Source organism: Rutidosis leptorrhynchoides, chromosome 7 (genome assembly GCF_046630445.1).
Source record: "Rutidosis leptorrhynchoides isolate AG116_Rl617_1_P2 chromosome 7, CSIRO_AGI_Rlap_v1, whole genome shotgun sequence".
In the NCBI taxonomy this organism is placed as follows: domain Eukaryota; kingdom Viridiplantae; phylum Streptophyta; class Magnoliopsida; order Asterales; family Asteraceae; genus Rutidosis; species Rutidosis leptorrhynchoides.
In genome coordinates this window covers 286,807,655-286,813,576 of record NC_092339.1, presented here as the reverse complement: position 1 = coordinate 286,813,576, position 5,922 = coordinate 286,807,655, and positions in this window count along the sequence as shown.

Sequence of the window (5,922 nt, the reverse complement as noted above, 5' to 3'; positions counted from 1 at the left end):
TTGGAATTCAACCGGTCGATGAGGCGGAAGACCCGGCAATTCGTCGGTAAATACATCGGAATAGTCACTAACAATTGGCACATCATCGATGTGCTTCTCATCGGACTCGACTTTCTTAACGTGAGCAAGGATCGCAAAACAACCCTTACGGAGTAGTTTTCTAACTTTAATACACGAAACGAGGTTGAGTCCGGTGCAACTCTTATCGCCATAGACGATCAAAGGTTCACCATTCTCGATAGGAATTCGGATTGCGTTAAGATCACAAAGAATGTGAGATTTCATTTTGACTAACCAATTCATACCGATTATTACATCAAAGCTTCCTAGTTCCATGGGTATCAAGTCAATTTCAAATTCCTTACCCAAAATGTTTATCGTACACCCTCGGTAATATGTGTCGGCACTTAATAGTTTCCTGTTAGCCACTTCAATGGTATAAGTGGTATCTAATGGAAGAGGTGGAGTGCTAAAAGAATGAGTCAAAGTCTTGGATACAAAGCATTTATCGGCACCCGAATCGAATAAACAAGAGACATAAGAATTGTTGAGAAGAAACGTACCCGTGACTAGTTCAGTGTCATCCCGGGCTTCCTCGGTGTTGATGTTGAAAGCTCGGCCGCGCGTGTTGGGGTTATCTTTCTTCTTTGGGCATGCATTTCTATAATGACCCATTTGACCACATTCGTAACAAGTGCCCGTCTTTGGTGCATTGGGCCACTTTCGAGCAACGGGAGTGGCACTTTTACAATCGTTGGCCTTATGACCAACTCCTTGGCACCGGTGGCAAATTAACTTGCCACATTCACCAAAGTGATGTTTGTTGCATTTGTTGCAAAGAGGTAGGTTCCCGGCATAACCCTTCTTGCCGTCGGAGGTGTAAGGCTTCTTAGCAAAGTTGTTGTTGCTTGATTGGGAGGGTTTCCACTTTCTTTTGTTGCCGCCCGATTTATCCTCGGCCTTAGGTGCCGGAACTACGATTTCGTCAACCGTTTCTATCAATTTGCGGGCCATGTTCAAAGCTTCTTGATGATTAGTGGGTTTGGATGACATTACTCCGTGTTTGATGCTCTTTGGAAGACCATCCATGTAAAGTTCAACCCTTAAAGCTTCGGGGTTCACAAGATTTGGGCACATCAAGGCTAGTTCGGAAAATCGTTGATTATAAGCCTTGAGATCATTTCCGATCGCCTTTAAAGTTCTTAGCTCTTGTTCGAGCCTTCGGGTTTCTTCACGAGGGAAATATTCGACAATCATCTTTTCCCTCAAGTCGGCCCAAGAGAGGGCGTGAGCTTCATCGGTACCCACCGATTGTACATAAGTATTCCACCATGTAAGAGCGACACCGGCAAAGGTGTGAGTGGAGTATTTGACCTTGTCTTGGTCCCGACAACCGCTTATGCTAAAGACGGCTTCCGTTTGCTCAAACCATCGGGTGAGCACGACCGGTCCCCCGGTTCCATCAAAAGTGTGAGGTTTGCACCCCATGAAAGCTTTATAGGAGCATCCCTCGTTTGAGTTTCCGGCTCCATTGTTGTTGTTGTTGTTGTGGTTATTATTATTATTGTTGTTGGATGAGTGACCGGCCATGGCCGCATCTACGGCGGTGGCTATCATCCGTTCGAGAGCTTGTTCAGGAGTTTCATTGCGGCGTACACGACGAGGAGCCATTGTTCCTTCAAGACACAAGAATATCATTGATTAGTATTCTCAATAATACTAACCGTGATATAGAATAAAGATAAAGAGAAGTTTTTCCTCGACTCGCCTTAAATTCTTTATGTCATAATGTCGGAACGTTCATATGAGTCACCGTAATATAATCCCGGAAATTATATTACCCTGATTCATATGTGCATTCGACATCATTTCATATAGTCAAAGTGGCGTGTCAATCAAATTAAACAACATGAGATTAAGATGAACTAAGAGTAGATAGAAGTAGAAGTGTTCGAGTATAAATGCACAAGTAGTCAAGTAATTCCTACTTCAAGTCTATATGCCGGTTGTAGTCTAGACTCACCAATGTACCCTATGACTCGAGGTTGACACCAATGAACTCTAAATCCCTACAACCAACGCTCTGATACCATCTGTAGCGACCCGAAAATATCGTCATTTGATGGCGCTGTCTACTTAGGTCCCGTTACGTGGTCATAAGTCTTTAAAACAACGTTTGACCAAAAGATATGTCGCATTTATTTCAAATGTAAAGATTGTTCAAAGTTTACAAGAATAGTTCCACCACAAGTTACGATACAAAGTTTTAAGTACAAATGAAACTTATGCAACACAATTTAAAAGTAGTCAAAAGACGCTCCAACTATGCATGTATACTCGACATCCAAGCAAGTATCAAAAGTAATGAGCGGAAGCATGTATCACACAAATGTTCAAGGACCTGAGAAAAACATAGAAATCTTTCAACGAAAACGTTGGTGAAATCATAGGTTTAAGTAAGTAAGTACAAGTGAACCACAAGATTTGCAACAATGAGATAATAGTAATACATTCAAAAAGTTTGTTTCACGAGCACCCAATTATCAATGCTTAACATTCCTTCCATTGAACCCCATCACTTAGTGCTAGAACATACACTGTTTCTCGAAAATATATTTCATTCGTAAACGGTAGCGAACCGTTTGAATGAGGGTTTGTCAAACCCATATGGATCCATACAACATAAGTTCTCGCTTACACCCGGCAAGTGTAACTAATGATAATCGAATTGAGGATTTTGTTCTAAACTCGTATGTAGAATGTTTGTTTTCCTGTACTTGTGTTCACTTAGTAAAAGAAATGTTTATGTTTTCTCATCCCAATTGTAAGTTCAAAAAGAGTAAAAGTGGGACTATGATCTCACCTTGAGTGCACGTACGAAAAGTACTTCACAAAATAACGTGTGCGAAGGATAGTGCTAGTCTTGACCTAAACAAATAGGTCGCATCAATAACGGTAAACACGATAGGTCAAAGACGTTCAATTAGTCCTATGGCTCGTTACGACTCGATTATGTAGCATGTGAAATCAAATTGTCAAGTTTCATGCAAGGTACAAGTATATAAACAAGTTGGGAAGGTTGCATAATCATTTGGTTAAGTTTGACAAAAAGTCAAACTTTGGTCTGTCAAAGTCAACGAAAAAGTCAACACGTTCGGGTCGGGTCCCGAACTAGTTTTCTGAGGTTTTTAATCATGTATGAGCATGTTAGGACAAGTTACATGTGAATCGGAGGTGCGTAGCATAGCAAACATTATTCGAAAATTGACAAAGTTGGACAGACCATAATGGCGCGCCGCGCGGGTATATGGCGCGCCGCGCCATTACCTGTGCAGAGAGTTCTGGCAATTTTTAAGTTTTATGCACAAACCTAACTTCAAACAATCACCATTTATGATCCGCAAACAATCAAGACAAGTATCTTATACCGTTGGGAAGGTAATTTGACGAGGGAAACAACTAAACACATTTCATCAATCAATCTACCTATTACAACAACCAAAACCGCATCTAATGCTTAACATTAACCGCATACAAGTTCATAAATGCAATTCAATGATTCGGGCAACCAATTTACATGAATGATATGCCGTTTCGAAGGTAATCAAGCATACAATCCAACTAAACACTTACCAATAATAATCCATGGCATTCAATGCATCAAAAGTCCATTTCAAGTTCATCAAACCCTAACCCAAATTCACCAAAATCAATAATCAAGTTCATGAAGTTTTCTAAGGCAACCTACACATCAAATTGAAGCTAGTGATACTAGGAACACAATTAGAACATGAACTTTTAACATCTAACAACATATTATCATCCAAAATTCAAGAACAACACACCAAAAGTCAAGTTCATGCTAGTTACACTAAAACAACGAGATCGAGCATATAAATTACACACACGACATCACAATGAGCCATAGACACTAACTAACACCATTTCAAGTCAAAAACACGAATTTAGAGAAATCTAGAGTTTTAGAAATGTTACCCAAACGAGATGAAGTTGGTACCAAAATGAAGAGGATGAAGAGAGGATTACGAATATGTAATTTATTTTGTTGTAAGCCTCCTAGATCGGATTTAGATGATGATTGAATGAATTTGGTAATGGTGTGTGTGTTCTTGCTAGAGAGAAAGAGAGAGAGATGGAGATGATAATGAATGAGTGAAAGGGGTTTGACCCTTTGACCTAGTCAAGGGTTTGATCCCTTGTCAAGTTTAGTCCCTCAACTTTCGTTCGGGTGCGTGAATTACCTAAACGAGATAATTTAAAACGCGTATCAACGGGAGATGTTATAAACATATAATGGAGTTTAAAATAGTATAACGGAAAAGTAAACGGAAAAAGGCGGGATGTTACATTCTCATCCTAAAAATATTAAATTTTAAAAGTGGGACTATAACTCACTTTCACAGATATTTCCTTCCTCGGAAATAAGACTTGGCCACGGATCGATTCACGAACCTATACAAATATGTACATATATATCAAAGTATGATCAAAATATAATTACAACCATTTTTATTATGTTTTAAAGATTTGAGTGTATTAAGTCAGCTGTCCTGGTTAATAACCTACAACTTATCCACAGTTAGATGTACAGAAATAAATCGATATATATAATCTTGAATCAATCCACGACCCAGTGTATAAACATCTCAGGCTTGATCACAACTCAAAGTATATATATTTTTGAAATCAACCTCAACCCTGTATAGCTAACTCCAACATTACTGCATATAGAGTGTCTATGGTTGTTCCAAATAATATATACACATGGGTCGATATGATATGTCAAAACATTTGCATACGTGTCTATGGTATCCCAAGATTACATAATATATTAGAATACATTTATAATACAATATAAGTTAGCTAGGATATGATTTGTATAGATTTGTTAAACATTTCCCGTAGCTAAAAACATCAAAAATATCCAATCTTGTTTTACCCATAACTTCTTCATTTTAAATCCGTTTTGAGTGAATCAAATTGCTATGGTTTAATATTGAACTCTAATTTAAGAATATAAGTATAGATTTATAGTCGGAAATTTAAGTTACATGTCAATTACTAAAGAGGTAGTCATTTCCGTCGAAAGAACGACATCTTGATGACCATTTTGAAAAACATGCTTTCACTTTGAGTTTAACCAAGATTTTTGGATATAGTTTCATGTTCATATGAAAAATCATTTTCCCAGAAGAACAACTTTTAAATCAAAGTTTATCATAGTTTTTAATTATCCAAACCAAAACAGCCCCCGGTTTCACTACGACGGCGTATATCCGATTTTATGGTGTTCATCGTGTTTCCAGGTTTTAAATCATTAAGTTAGCATATCATATAGATATAGAACATGTGTTTAGTTGATTTTAAAAGTCAAGTTAGAAGGATTAACTTTTGTTTGCGAACAAGTTTAGAATTAACTAAACTATGTTCTAGTGATTACAAGTTTAAACCTTCGAATAAGATAGCTTTATATGTATGAACCGAATGATGTTATGAATATCATTACTACCTCAAGTTTTCTGGATAAAACTATTTGAAATGAGAAAAATGGATCTAGCTTCAAAGGATCCTTGGATAGCTTGAAAGTTCTTGAAGCAGAATCATGACACGAAAACAGTTCAAGTAAGATTTTCACTCGAAATGAGATTGTTATAGTTGTAGAAATTGAATCAAAGTTTGAATATGAATATTACCTTGAATTAGAAAGATAACCTACTGTAAATAACAAAGGTTCCTTGATCTTAGATGATTACTTGGAATGGATTAGAAAGCTTGGAAGTAGACTTGCAAACTTGGAAGTATTCTTGATTTTTATGAAACTTTACTTATGGAATTTATGAAGAAAACTTAGAACTTGAAGATGGAACTTGAGAGAGATCAATTAGATGAAGAAAATTGAAG